The sequence below is a fragment of the Callithrix jacchus genome, chromosome 21, assembly GCF_049354715.1.
Source record: "Callithrix jacchus isolate 240 chromosome 21, calJac240_pri, whole genome shotgun sequence".
In the NCBI taxonomy this organism is placed as follows: Eukaryota; Metazoa; Chordata; class Mammalia; order Primates; family Cebidae; genus Callithrix; species Callithrix jacchus.
Window position 1 is genome coordinate 4077706 of NC_133522.1, and position 15188 is coordinate 4092893.

Consider the following 15188-nt stretch of genomic DNA (forward strand, 5'->3'; position numbering starts at 1 on the left):
ATAGCTATGAAAAGAAAAGAATAGTTCATTATTTAAATGTACCTTTTTTTAGCTCAGACAATTTTAATCTGTGAGTGGCTTTAAGTTAATTATCTTTAATGTAAAATTAAGGACCCTATGATTCCTTGACTTTTACAAAAAATTGTGTACAATTTTCTTTTATGTAAAAAAAGAATCAATATTGCCATAGACTGATTATTATGGTGGAATCAAAACTCATGAGTGACTTGTATACACAAATACTATGTCCACAAAAATGCTCTTTAGTACAATTGCCAATAATTTTTAATAATTAAGAGCTTTTGCAGGAATTTGGTTTTCAATTTGTCCTCAAAATGAGATAAAACTAATTTAGTTACCATGCTGTGCTGTTAGAGAAATTCTTTTAAAAAAATCTATCATGTAGCCTAAGATTATGAATCCTACAGTATTTTACATGGAGAAAGTTATGGGAAGCTTGTTCCATTTTATTCCTAGGATTAATTTGTGCACTGGGATCCCGGGAAAGTGAGGAAGCTGGTGATAGAGCTTTAGGTAAGGGCTTTGATATCTGTTGTTTGTGTAGGAATTTGGAATGAACATTTTAAACAGGCGATGACAATTTTATTTTTAAAAGTGCAAAATAAGGCTTGACCCTCTGGCTCTCAATCGGATGAGTTCAACCACACAATAATTGGGTTGGATTCTGCGCACCCTGAAGAAACCTGAAGAAATCTGCGGTGTACTCTCACCTGTGCTTTCACTCCTGCTCCAGTGGGTCCGCTGGATGAAATGTGTCAGCAAGGCTCTTGCAATTCAGCAGGTTTAGGTTTGCATATTGTGTATGAACTTACTGTTCGCAAGAATGTGGTTAATTAATTCCCTTACCGTTACTAACTTTTCCTTTTCTTCTTTTTTTTTTTTTTGGTCAGCAAGGCACTATTCAACGCATGGTTACCAATGTTCCCATTAATTTGTGAGGGAGAGACATGTTACAACAGTGGGGGGCTGAAATCTCTCTTCAACCAAATGCTTACAGTGAGCAAGGTAAAAAGATTGTGTCTCAAATGGAATATGAGCCTGGAAGAGGATTAGGAAAAAATGAAAATGGAATCACTCAACCTATGTAAGCTACTGTAAAATTAGACAGAGCAGGGATTAGCTACAATTTTTAGTAGTGGCCACTGATAAGCCTCCAGAACCAATTGCATTAACCTGGAAAACACAAACACTGATATGGGTTGGACAGTGGCCACTTCCAAAGCAGTAAATTTGGAGACTTTACACAAATTAACACAAGGGCAGCTGGAAAGAGAGCATATAGAAACTTCATTCTCTCCCTGGAATTCCCTGGTATTTGTAATTCAAAAAAAAAAAAAAAAAAATCTGGGGGATGGAGAATGCTGACTGACCTGAGTGCAGTAAATGCAGTGACTGAACCCATGGGAGCGTTACAGCCCTGTGCCTTCACCAGCAATGGCCCCAGAAGAATGGCCTTTGATAATCATAGATTTAAAAGACTGTTTCTTTACAATTTCTTTGGCAAAGCAGGATTGCGAAAAATATGTTTTCACAGTACCTGCAGTAAAATACCAAAAGCCAGACCAGATATCAATGGAAGGTTTTGCCTCAAGGAATGTTAACCCATCCTACAAAGCGTCAGACTTTTGTGAGAAAAGCTGTGCAGCCTGGTAGAGGGCACTTTCCTCAGTGTTTGTCATTCACTATATTGAAGCTATGTCATGTGCTGCAGAAACTAGGGAAGAGTTGGCTTTATGTCATAATTGCCTAAAAGAATGTGTGCAAAAAGCAGGGCTGATTATAGGTCCTGATAAAATTCACACCTCAGCACCAGTAAAATATTTGAGAATGCAAGTTGAAGAGAGGAAAATATGCCCTCAAAAGGTAAAAATTAGAAAGGACAAACTTAAAACATTAAATGATTTCCAAAAGTTGTTAGGAGACATTAATTGGATAAGGCCAGCTCTAGGTATTCCCACTTATGTAATATCTAATTTATTTGTGATTTAAGAGAAGATCCAAATTTAACTAGTAAAAGAGTGTTAACAAAAGAAGCAGCAGAGGAGTTGAAAATAATTAAAGAAAAAATACATAGACTGAACAGGGAAAATGTGGCACATATACGCCATGGAATATTATGCAGTAATCAAAAACAATGAGTTAGCGTCCTTTGTAGGGACATGGATGAACCTGGAGAACATCATTTGCAGCAAACTGACACAAGAACAGAAAATCAAACACCGCATGTTCTCGCTCATAGGTGGGTGTTGAAAAATGAGAACACATGGACACAGGGAGGGAAGCACTACCCACAGGGGTTGGTTAGGGGGAATAGGGGAGGGACAGCAGGGGGTGGGGAGTTGGGGAGAGATAGCATGGAGAGAAATGCCAGATATAAGTGAAGGGGAGGAAGGCAGCAAATCACACTGCCACGTGTGTACCTATGCAACTATCTTGCCTATTCTTCACATGTACCCCAAAACCTAAAATGCAATAAAAAGAAAAATACAGCAAGCCCAGGTGGAAAGAATTAACAGTGACTCACGGTTACAGCTCATTGTATTCTGAACACCTTATTCACCAACAGGAGTCATTGTTGAAGATGAAAGTCTAGTAGAACGGGTCTTCGTACCTCACAATACAAGAAAAACTAACTGTGTGCTTGGATCAAACAGCTAGTGTCCCTAGTCAAGGCAGAACAAGGATTGTTCCATTGTCTGGATATGAACCTGACAAAATAATTGTTCCTTTAAGTGAAAGCAAGTGCAACAAGCTTACTACATCAATTTGGTTGATTGGCAATTAAGCTTGGCAGATTTCATAGGTGAAATTGCTAATCAGTATCCTAAAACAAAAGTGTTTCAGGTCCTGAAGCTTATGTCATGGGTTTCACCTAAAATTACTGAAGGTGAGCCAATAGAGGACACTGCTACTGTTTTTACTGATGCATTTAAGAATGGAAAGGCAGCTTACGCAGGTCCTTTTCATAGAGTCATCCAAACAAATTTTCAATCAGCACAAAGACCAGGGTTACAAGCAGTTATCTCGGTCCTTACAGATACACAGCAACCAGTTAATATGGTTTCAGACTCAGCTTATGTGGTACATTCTACCAAAAATGTAGGAACTGCACTATTAAAATACATTCAGGATGATCAATTAACAGAGCTATTCGAATCACTTCAAAAAGCAGTTAGAAGCAGAGAAGCTCCCTTTTATGTCACACACATTCGAGCGTATACTGGTTTACCTGGACCTTTAGCTCAAGCAAAGGAAGAGGCAGATTTAGTGGTTTCTCCAGGTTTTATAAAAGCCAAAAAATTTCATGCATCAACACATACAAATGCGGCAGGTTTAAAAACTAAACTTCCTTTAACCTGGAGACAGGTAAAACAAATTGTCCAACATTGCCCTCAGTGCCAAGGTCTTCAACTGCCCACTCAGGAGGCAAGGGCAAATCCTAGAGGACTCCACCCAAATTCAATTTGGCAAATGGATATTACTCATACTCCTTTATTTGGAAAATTATCTTATGTTCATGTTACTGTGGATACTTTCTCACACTTCATTTGGGCGACTTGCCAAACAGAAGAAAGCACTGCACTTGTTTAAAAAAAAAAAAAACTTCTGCCTGTAATCCCAGCACTTTGGGAGGCCAAGGCGGGTGGATCACAAGGTCAAGAGATCGAGACCATCCTGGTCAACATGGTGAAACCCTGTCTCTACTAAAAACAGAAAATTAGCTGGGCATGGTGGCGCGTGCCTGTAATCCCAGCTACTCAGGAGGCTGAGGCAGGAGAATTGCCTGAACCCAGGAGGCGGAGGTTGTGGTGAGCTGAGGTCGTGCCATTGCACTCCAGCCTGGGTAACAAGAGCAAAACTCCGTCTCAAAAAAAAAAAAAAAAAAAAAGGAAGAAGAAGAAGAAGAAGAAGGAGAAGGAGAAGAAGAAGAAGGGAGGAGATACGGGAAGAGGTGGCCAGGGGCAGACCTGTGTTACTCATAGTTAAATGATTCCAAGCTTGCTTTGCTTTTTATACACTGAGGTTTGTGCCGCGGATCATATCCGAACTAAAACAAAAGCAGAGATCAAGTGGTGACAGGAGGCCTACGGTAAAGACCATGACGGAGCACTGCGGTGTCGCTGCAGAGCGGAAAAGGAAAGCTGCTTTTGTCCCCAGACTCTTCCCAACATCGAGTTTGTGTAAGGATCTCCTAAAGGGAGCTTATGCAAAAAACTCTGGGAGGGAAATGTAACCTCTGCTCTTAAGCCTCGGGAGGGTCTTCGCAGATGGGTGCTGGTAAGGCCGGAAAGCCTCGCAGGGCAGAGACACTGGAACGCCACAGCCCCTGCCTGTGTTCTCAGAATATGGAGCAATTGTGACTGCTCTGTGTCCACAGTGCTCGGGAGATAAAAGCCCTTTGATGCACTGTGTGTGGTCAGACCTTACGGAGCCTAAGCTGCACCTCTCTGGCCAAAGCACCTGGATGGACAATGGTTGGTAAAGTCTCAGTGTCCTTAGTTAGCATTTCTTAGGAGAACCAGGTATGCCGTTGAGTGCTGCAGACACGTGCTTTTCCTCCCGCTATCTTCCTCCTCAACCCCCTCCCACAGCCTGCAAGATTAACAAGATAATTTACCTAATAATAGCGCTTGGAGCCCGGAGCTGAATGCCAATGGGAATCACCCTGTGAGTGCATTGGACCCCGGACCCATACTTTAAAATTCTGTTCCTGTGTCTTTGTCTCTCTTTTCTCACTGCCTCGTCACTGCCGGGACACGGGGCACCCATGCGCAGGGTTGGGCTGGTTCCCAACAGTTCTTTACTTGTAAATTGTGCTTTATAACATTTACCTCTTATGCTTGTCATGACGACTAAATGCAGCCATATGAAGTGCTTGCCATTGTGCATGTCAATAGTTTAAACGTGCTCATTAGAAATATTACAGAAAAATTTAATCAACATTAATGCATCAAGTTTACTCCAATTATTCATAATTTCAAGTAATTAAATTAGTCTAAATTCGTATGCCATTTTACCATCTTAAAATAAGCTCTTTGCCAGAATTTATAGAATACATCTCTTCAAAAGACACTATTCCTTTCTTGTGCATCCATCTCTAACGAATAGCTATAGTGTAGGGATATTGTCTGCATGCCCCTCTCCATTAACAAGTGGCGTCTAAAAACTACCAATTGCTTTCTGATCTTACCAATGAAGTTTGAATTTTTGTCCAGATGGTAAATTATAGTGAGATAATTTTAGACCATATCAACTTACAACCTGATTTAACTAAACAAAAATCTTTCTAGGCTGTTGCTTTGTGTAAAGGGCACTTTGTGAGAACCAATGACTTTTTGTTATCAAATTCTTATTAATGTGGGCAAAGCGAAATGTTTTATGTAGCTGTCCATATGTTTTGTGACTATCTTTATTAATTGTTTAGTTCAATACTTTTAGTTCAAGATAAATCAAGTATACCTTAAAATATCCATTTAAATACAAATTTAAAAATAAACACCCTGTATCTGGCTCCAAAGTTGTCATCATCATTGCACTGATGATTAAGACAAAATATGTAAGTTTATATTTAAATATAAACATTTTATGTCATTATAAGTTAAAATCATACACAAACGGGTGAAGTTACAGAGGAAGGGGTGTGATAGCTTTCCTTCATCCAGCAAAGTGTGTAGAAAAAGCAGCTTGTGATATTGTTAAGTGATACGACAGTCAACTCCAAACATGACAACCCATGGTAGTTTTCCACAGTTGTTTTTAGCAATTATCCTTCTGTAAAATTTACTTGTAATCAGGTTCTCAAATATAAGTGAAACTAAAAAAGTCATCTACATCATTTTTCCTCCCTCAGCATATGTTAGAGTTGAGTGGCAAAGGCATTTTTCCAGGTGATAAAAAACTTTTTTTCCTAAATATGTGACAACCCCTCACACATTGCATTTGTGGATAAAGTATGCTGTTTACTAAATTATTTTTCATAATTTTATTTTTCTATTTGTCTGACATATTAAGTGCTTATTATTTAGACTTATTCTAGTTCCTTACTGGTATTTTATTGTTTTTGAACTGTTTCTTTCTCTATATATGTATTTTTTATCTAATTGGCTTAGTTATAAACTCTCTGTCCATAAAGTTCTGTAAAATATACCTGCCGTATTTTATAAATGTGAAGTATGTGATTTAGTAAGACAGACTCAGAAGTTATCAATCCATAGAAATTCCACACTGAAGATGGCTTCCTTCTTGGGATTTAATTATTTCCACCGACATACTGGGTGACATAATATGAAGTGATTATTGTTTAGAACCTTTTAAGTTATTCAGAGCTAAGAAAAATACACAGAAGAGCATTTAAATATATTTAGGAAAAATGACTCAGTAGAATCAGTGTACAAAGAATTGAATTAACTTATATTGCAGGTTACAGAGAAACTGTTAGCTAATAAATTTCTATTATTTAAACTCTTACAAAGCCAGTAAAATAGCTAAATGTTTATTTTACACAAGATAAAAGTGGCGGATAATTTAGTTGAGTTACTCAAGATAACACAATTGTAACCCATCTTGGCAAACTCCCATGGTCTTGCCCAATCCCAATCACTTTCTTTCTTTGAAAAACTCATCAGTATTCTGAGTACTGTGTTTAGCATTTGATTGTTTTTCCATATACTTTTACCACACATGTGTATCCATCATGTGGAATACATAGACAGTATACTGTATAATTGAGCATACTTTTGAAATTTCATACATAGACTTATACAGCATGTGCAAGGCAAATCTACCTGTTTTGGGAAAGCTCTATTATCTATGGAAACCCCTGGAAGTCTGGTTCTGACTATTGACCACCAAAAAGGGAAGCTCGCTAGCTATCTAACTGAGTAATAATTTTAAACATTCTGCTTAAACTCCAAAGCTCACCTGATAACACACCAAGGCTGTTTGTTCACTGATGGCTGTACTTAGCCTGGGTTCTGCAGACAAACAAAAACAATGTATATATGTACACACATGCACACATACAAACACACACACACACACACATGTTCATGAGAAAGAGAGAGAGAGAGAGAGATGACCAAGAATTGGCTCATGAAATTGCATGTGCTAGAGTACCAAGATCTGTAGCTGGCAAGCTGAAAACTCAGGAGTAAGTTTTCAGTAGTGTAAGTTCTAGTTCACATTTGAGTCAGAGTCCAAAAGTAGCAGGAGAATGAGGTCCACACTCAAAGACAGTCAGGCGGAGAAAGATAAATTTCTCTTCACCTTTTTGTTCTGTTTTGGCCTTAAATTTGGATGAGGTCCACCTACACTGGGGAGGGCAAACTGCTTTACTTCACCGAATCAAATGTGAATCTCACACTTCCCAAGCACTCCCAGAATAATGTTGTCCAAATATCTGGGCACCTCTTGCCAGAGGCGAGTTGACATGTAAAACTAAAAGTCACAATAGCTTGCACACTGGCTCCTTTCATTTTGCCATCTGTGGATTTTATCTGGCAGCCTGTCAACTTTCCTTCATTTTTAAAATTTATTCAATCATTTGCTATATTACTATGCATTTATGAATATTTATTGTACAATTTGAGTTATAATCCAATACTAAATTACGTATTTTGCTGCTCAAATTATTCCATATTTGACCACTGATAACTTTCATAGTCTTGAAAAGTAGCTACTAATAAACATAAGTGAATTTAGCAAAGTTTTAAGAATACAATAACAGTATAAAAAATCAAAACTATTCCTTTCTATTAACAATGAATAATCCAAATAAGTAATTTTAAAAAATTAATCAAAAATAATGTCAAAAAAATTAAAAACAATTTGAGATAAACCTAACAATATTTTTTTAAACTTGGTCACTGAGAGCTGTAAAACACTGTTGACAAAATGAAGAAAGCTGAAAGATATAGATGTGTTATGTTCAAGGATAGAAAGAAAAAACTGTTATCATGGCAATTTCATTTAAATTCATTTGCAGATCCAGGGTAATTCCAATAAGAATCTTAATAGGCTTTTCTGGGGGGTAGACCTTGAAAAGATAGTTGTAAAATGTATATGAACTTGAAAAATCTGAAATAACCAAGACAATTTTTAGAAATAGCATAATAGGAAGATTAGCTTTATCTAAGTTAAGAGTTATAAATGTATAGAAACCAAGGTATTATTTTAATAGCATAAAGCTAGACATGGGTATAGCAATAGAACAGAAATGAGAGTCTAGAGATAAACCCACACTTAATGGTAAATATTTTTTAACAAAACAATACCATTGCTAAAGGATATGTTTTCCCCAGAAATAGCACTGAAATTAAAGAATATTTACATAAAAAGTACCTTAATCTTCAACTATCCTCAAATTGTAAATCTAGATAAGAAATCTACAGATTATATAAAACACTGCAGAACTTTCAGAAGAAATGTTAGGAAGGCAGAGCACGGTGGCTGACATCTTCAATCCCAGCACTTTGGGAAGCCAAGACAGGAGCATCTCCTAAGGTCAGGAGTCTGATACCAGCCTGGCCAACATGGCGAAACCCCATCTTTACTAACAACACAAAAATTAGCTGGACATGGTGGTGCGTGCCTGAAATCCCAGTTACTTGGAAGGTTGAGGCAGGAGAATTGCTTGAACCGAGGGGACAGAGGTTGCAGTGAGCCCAGATCATGCCACTGCACTCTAGCAGAATGGGAGACAGAGTGAGACTCCATCTCAAAAAAAAAATAAAAATAAAAATAAAAAAATTAAATAAAAAGAAAGGAGAGGAAGCTTTTGTACTTTTGGATACATAAGAATTTATTAGAACAAAAATTCAAAAATTATAAAAGTAAATATTGGTAAGCTGTGCTTCCTCACTATTATAATCCTCCTTAATCAAGAGACACCATAAAAGAGAAAGCCATATGTTAGAAGACATCTTTGGGAATCATGTATCATTGATAATGGCATTTTATCCAGAACTAAAAAGAATCCCTTAATAAATTTATAACGAGAAAATCAGTAATCCAATAAAAAGGACACACATATTTGAAAGTAATTCCACAGAAGACGTGATTAATAAAAAGACGTAAATGTCGTTTGTTATTAGAAAATTGCAAGTTAAATCTACTTTGTCATATCGGTTCACACTCAATAGAATATCTTCATTTGAACAGACAAACAAGGACCGAGTGGGCGATGTAGACTCTTCTGCGTTGCCAGTGGGAAAGGAAAACAGTGCCGGCAAATTGAAAGCAGTGGAGAGCTTTTGCTAAAGTTAAATATACCTTTAACATATGACCTGAGTTATGTTTTCAGGGTTCTACTCTGAAGTGAAATGTGTCTACAAACACCCTGGCACTTGGATATCCATAGCACTATAACAGCCATACACTGTTTGTATTTGCACTTGAATAATTCTATATATATGAATTTATAGTAGCATAAAGGAGTATACAATAGCCAAAAACAGAAGAATTCAGAGGCTAACCCTCCTCTCTGCCACCCCTGTTTCCAGTTAAACATAGATCTGCTTTTTTTTACTATAATTTTATGTCTTCAGGATATTTCCTATCAATGCAATCATGCAATCAAGTCTGATTTCTACCAGTTACTTGCCATGACAATTTTTGAGATTGTTAGACATCTGTCTGTATCAGCAATTTCTTTTTTCTTTGTACGTGAGAGGATGCTGGGTGATATTCCATTCTATGGGTATAGGGAATGTTGTTTATCCACCTTATGAGTGCTGAGAGGAAAACGCACAATATTTAAGACTCAGTTGGCAAAATAAAAATGTTTTAAGTTAATGTTCAAATTCTCCATTATAAGAACAAGAAAAACTAAAAGATGAAAAAATAAATATTAGTAATCTTATTAGTAATCTATAAAACATTTAAAAATAAAGCATAAATAAAATTATATTGTAATTTTTGAAGAATAATAAAATTGATGATCTTCTATCCATATTGATTAGAAAAAATATATGAATTACTATTACCAAAATAAGGACTTATCACTTTAAAGCCTACAGACATTAAAATGATAACAGAATATTATAAATTGTTTTATTCAGGGTTTTCCAAAACCTTCAACTAAATGCACAGTTTAAACTCCCCATAGCTAATAATATCCCTGCAAAGTAAATTCCTGGCCCAGAAGCCTTCATTACTAAATCTCACTTAACATTTGTGAAGAAGATAGAAAATAATTCTACAAAACCTGCTTAGAATATTAAAAGAGGCAGGAGCACTTCTTAAAGGGCTGGATTACCTCAATATCATCAACAGACAAATTTAAGAAAAATGCTATGAAGTATACTCTTCAAGAATATGTGAAAAATTTATTTAAACATGAAAAAATCAAATCCAGCAGAATATATAAAAGCAGAAGATGTAAGATGATATAACATAATCCAGTGGTGTTTTTCTCAGGAATGCCAGGTTAATTTAGCAATTAAAAAAACTAATTTATTTGAAGATATTAGTAAAAAGATTAAAAACATGATCATGACAAGGCAAGTCAATCTACAGGGACAGAGAAGGATCAGTCGTTGTCCTGGGAGGGGAGGAACAGAATGAGGTAATGAAGAAAGTGGGGAGGGCATGAATATGTTCATTCTCTTGATTACGATGATGATTTCACAGGTGTATACATATGACAATTTAAATTATGCAGTTCATTATGTTAATTATAATTAAATGATGTTTTAAAAAACAAACAATGAAAAAGGCAGAAAATCGCAAGCCAGAGACTGTGAGGAACGTTGTTAAAACATTGACCTGAAAATTAATCTGTTATACAGAATATGAAAGACACTTATTACTCATTAATAAGAAGATAATCCAACATAATTTAAAACACACATTTTGTCAGACTTTAAGGATGACTTGCAGTTTTGCTTTTGCAGTTAGGGGCAGTCAGCTCCCTGTAAGTAGGTGACTACCCGGAAACACTGTTCTGCCTAGACCAGCTCAGACTCACCACACAGAGAGGCTCCTAGAAGGAGAACCCAGGTGAGAGCACTAACTTGCTGGACTTCCGAGTAAGGCTCTCTTGAAGTGGATCCTCCAGTTCCAAATAATCCTGGGTGATTCAACCTGGAACAAAGATGAATTTCTCCCACTAGTCTTCATGTAAATTTTAGAATTGTGAGCCAACTACTCAGGCTGCTATTTTAAGCCACTAAGGTGAGATTGTTTTTAATCTAGCAGTTGAAATTAGAAACCGAGCCACAAATGGAAAAAATCCCAAACCACATGGAAAGGCCAAGTGGAGAGAAAACAAGGCTCTCTGGCTAATATTGCTCCCTGACCTCCCAGGTGATGGCCAGCACTGACTCCTAGTCAGAAATGATATGCCAGTCCATTTTGGACCATTGAGACACTGCCACTTCCGAGTCAAAAATATATGAACTAGAGAAACCAAGTTAATCCTCAGAATTGTGAAAAATAATGAAGTCATTATTTTTTGTCCAAGCTACTAAGTTTTGCACTTTCTGATTCAGCGGTAGCTAAAGCACTTGGATTGTGTCTTTCACACCTTGCTTGTCCCAATGTCTTTATAGAAAAATCATTTTCAGTTTTTATGATTCCAAACCTTTATGATGTCTCCTAAAATTAACTCTTTGGAATTTATGTTTTCCATACTCAAAACTCTACCATGTTCACATCTAAATGTTTCAGATTTAGTTCCTTTTCAAAGGTGGGTATAATTAATTGCCCCTTTTTTTTCCTGTTGGTGCTTACCAGAGTTGCTATAGTAGAGTGGTTAATGGAGCAAAATCCCAAGATGTATTTCTTGTAACTGATACCTACTACTAGCTCTGTGTCTGTGTGTCAATTTCCTCATATGAAAAATGGGGTTTATAAATGTACCTTTACTCAAAACAATGTACCGTAGATAGAAGGAGGAAAGGTCACATGTACCGTGATTTGAATAATGACTAAAATATTTTAAGATGTTAAAAAATTATTGATGCTGGTAATCATTCTAAACATGCTTCCTGGAGCAGATGCTGTTGGAGATGTAAACTGGTAGAATTATCCTTCATGTGCTGGATTTGGATTACAGCATATGGACAAGTAAAATAAACAGTAACAATGTAACAAGGGATAAGAGAGAGTAATTGGGAAGCTCTTGTCAACAAGTAAAATAAACAGTAACAATGTAACACGGGATAAGAGAGAATAGCTGGGAATGCTCTTGTCAACAAGTAAAATAAACAGTAACAATGTAACACGGGATAAGAGAGAATAATTGGGAATGCTCTTGTCAAGTGAAGAATTACAAAGTTTATAGAATTGGAAAGAAGAACTTTATTTCTCATGAAGAACTGTAGCCTGCAAGTTAGCCATTCTGCTGGCTGGGAAGTGTGGCCTCTAGCACAAGTCCAGAGCAAGCCAAAAGTCTAGGGAGGGGGGGAGAGACAGAACAGGATTTTTTACTGAGTGGGATGGCCAAACATATGTATTTAATAACTCTGAGAGGAGTCACGCATATTTATGAAAGAAGAGACATGCACATGCACAACTGAGCTTCATGCCTCCTCATGGGTCACGTGGCCAATAAATGGCAGGTAGCATGATCCCAGGTTGGAGTTTTCAGCCCTCCTAATATCAGAGGTGAAGCACAGGACACACAAATCCTCACTGTACATCTTCCTCTTTGAGTTGGCCAGAACAGGTCTCAAGGTGATGCTCAGTTTTTATTAATAGCAAGGAATGCACTGTGAAGCCAATGAGCCATCACACTGGGACTGCAAAGGCAGAGTGGAAGTCCAGTGGCAACCTCAGTTGATTGGCTAATGGTAACAGAGGGATGAGGAGTTCGCTTTTTGTTTGGCAGAGCTGGTTTCTGCTTACTCTTTAGGAAAGAAGTCTCATTAAAGGTTAATAAGTAATAAACATAATGAAGCATGTGCATTCTCTTATCCTGCCATGGCCAGGAACTCAGTTTTTAAGGTTTCTCCGGAGCCCCACTGGCCAAGAGAGATTCTGTTCTGTCAGTTGTGGGGCTCCGGAAGCTTAGGATTTTATTTTTAATTCTCACTGTAAGCTATTTGCACTATACATAAATGGTACAGTGTTATCCATGGATTGCCTAAGAGTATTTAAAAATAAATACTGTAAACGATAGGGCGACTGCTAAAAGACAGACAGATAGAGATAGATAGATAGATGATAGATAGATAGATAGATGATAGATAATAGATAGGTAGATAGATGATAGATAGATAGGTAGATGATAGATAGATAGATAGATGATAGATAGATAGATGATAGATAGGTAGATAGATGATAGATAGGTAGATAGATGATAGATAGATAGGTAGATAGATGATAGGTAGATAGATGATAGATAGATAGATAGATGATAGGTAGATAGATGATAGATAGATAGATGATAGGTAGATAGATGATAGATAGATAGATGATAGGTAGATAGATGATAGATAGATAGATGATAAATAGGTAGATAGATGATAGATAGATAGATGATAGATAGATGATAGGTAGATAGATGATAGATAGATAGATGATAGATAGGTAGATAGATGATAGATAGATGATAGATAGATAGATGATAGGTAGATAGATGATAGATAGATGATAGATAGATAGATGATAGATAGGTAGATAGATGATAGATAGATAGATGATAGATAGGTAGATAGATGATAGATAGATGATAGATAGGTAGATAGATGATAGATAGGTAGATAGATGATAGATAGATAGATAGATGAAATCACATAAAATGCTCAAATAAGAAAAGGCAGAAAAGGCCGAGCGCGGTGGCTCAAGCCTGTAATCCCAGCACTTTGGGAGGCCGAGGCGGGTGGATCACGAGGTCAAAAGATCAAGACCATCTTGGTCAACCTAGTGAAACCCCGTCTCTACTAAAAATACAAAAAAAAAATTAGCTGGGCATGGTGGCGTGTGCCTGTAATCCCAGCTACTCAGGAGGCTGAGGCAGGAGAATTGCCTGAACCCAGGAGGCGGAGGTTGCAGTGAGCCGAGAGATCTCGCCATTACATTCCAGCCTGGGTAACAAGAGCAAAGCTCCGTCTCAAAAAAAAAAAAAAAAAAAAAAAGAAAAAAAGAAAGAAAGAAAAGAAAAGGCAGAAAAAGTGGTGAGCTTAAAAAGAAACAAAGAATAAATGCAACAAATAGGAAAAAAATTGCAAATATAGCAGATATAAGTCCAATTATACAAATAATCTTTACATGTGACTGGTCTAAGCACATCACCTAAAATATGGCAATTGTTAAACTGAATTCAAAAAGAGAACCCAACTATATGTTTTCTACCAGAAACTAATTTTGAATATAAAGACTTAAATAGGTTCAGAGTAAAGGATGGAACATATCAACACTACTTAACAGAAAGCTAGAGTAGCTATATGAATTTCAAAGCAAATTTAAGAAGAAGAAAAAGTATCAGGAAGAAACAGAAGTATTACATAGTGCAATTTGCAAAATGACATAATCCTAAAGTGTATGCACCTAACAGAGTGTCACATTTTAAAAATGACGAAACTAACTTTCTTCAGAACTACCAGCTTTAACATATATTAAATGTGACTCAAATATGATGATTGGAATGGAATCTAATAAATGAGATTGCTTACATTCTGTCTAGAATTTAATGACTTAAAAACACAAATCAAAAATAAAATATTCATATTTATAGAAACCTTGATACATTCTTCCTCTAGTTAAGTCACATGCATCCAAAGCATCCACTCCTATTTGTCAAAAACAAAATATAGTTTTTTTCATAATCTCCTGTGTAGATTCCACATTTATCAGCCAGGCAAAGTTAAAGTTAGATTATTCATAGAGGTGTCCTTATTGTTACACTTGGAAAGAAGACATTGGAGATAATCACATTGTTTTTTTAACTTGATTCTCAATTCAGGATAATTATATTGAACATTGCAATCAAAAGAGACAAAGACTAAATTCTTTCTCCCTAAAGCAATGACAATCAACTGAAAAAACAGTTTGCCTAATGAGACAGTTATGACACCCGATGATTCTCTAACATCAGGGTTATTTGGGCGTTTGAACAGTACTTCCCAATCTCTTCATGCAATGAAATGTGGGGCCATAAATCATTATAAAAATTTAATATAATCTCATTATTTTCTTTAAAATATTTTTAAAACATATGTTATTGA

General features: G+C 36.5%; 1 long non-coding RNA gene across 1 annotated transcript in view; it reads left to right on the plus strand.

Moving 5' to 3' along the window:
- Nucleotides 1-4408: 4408 nt before the first annotated feature.
- The window catches only part of LOC118149938 (uncharacterized), a 29641-nt gene continuing 18861 nt past the window's right edge, over nucleotides 4409-15188 (plus strand). The window contains exon 1 of the long non-coding RNA XR_004737712.3: nucleotides 4409-4496. This is a non-coding gene — a long non-coding RNA (uncharacterized LOC118149938). The remainder of the gene's footprint in view (nucleotides 4497-15188) is intronic.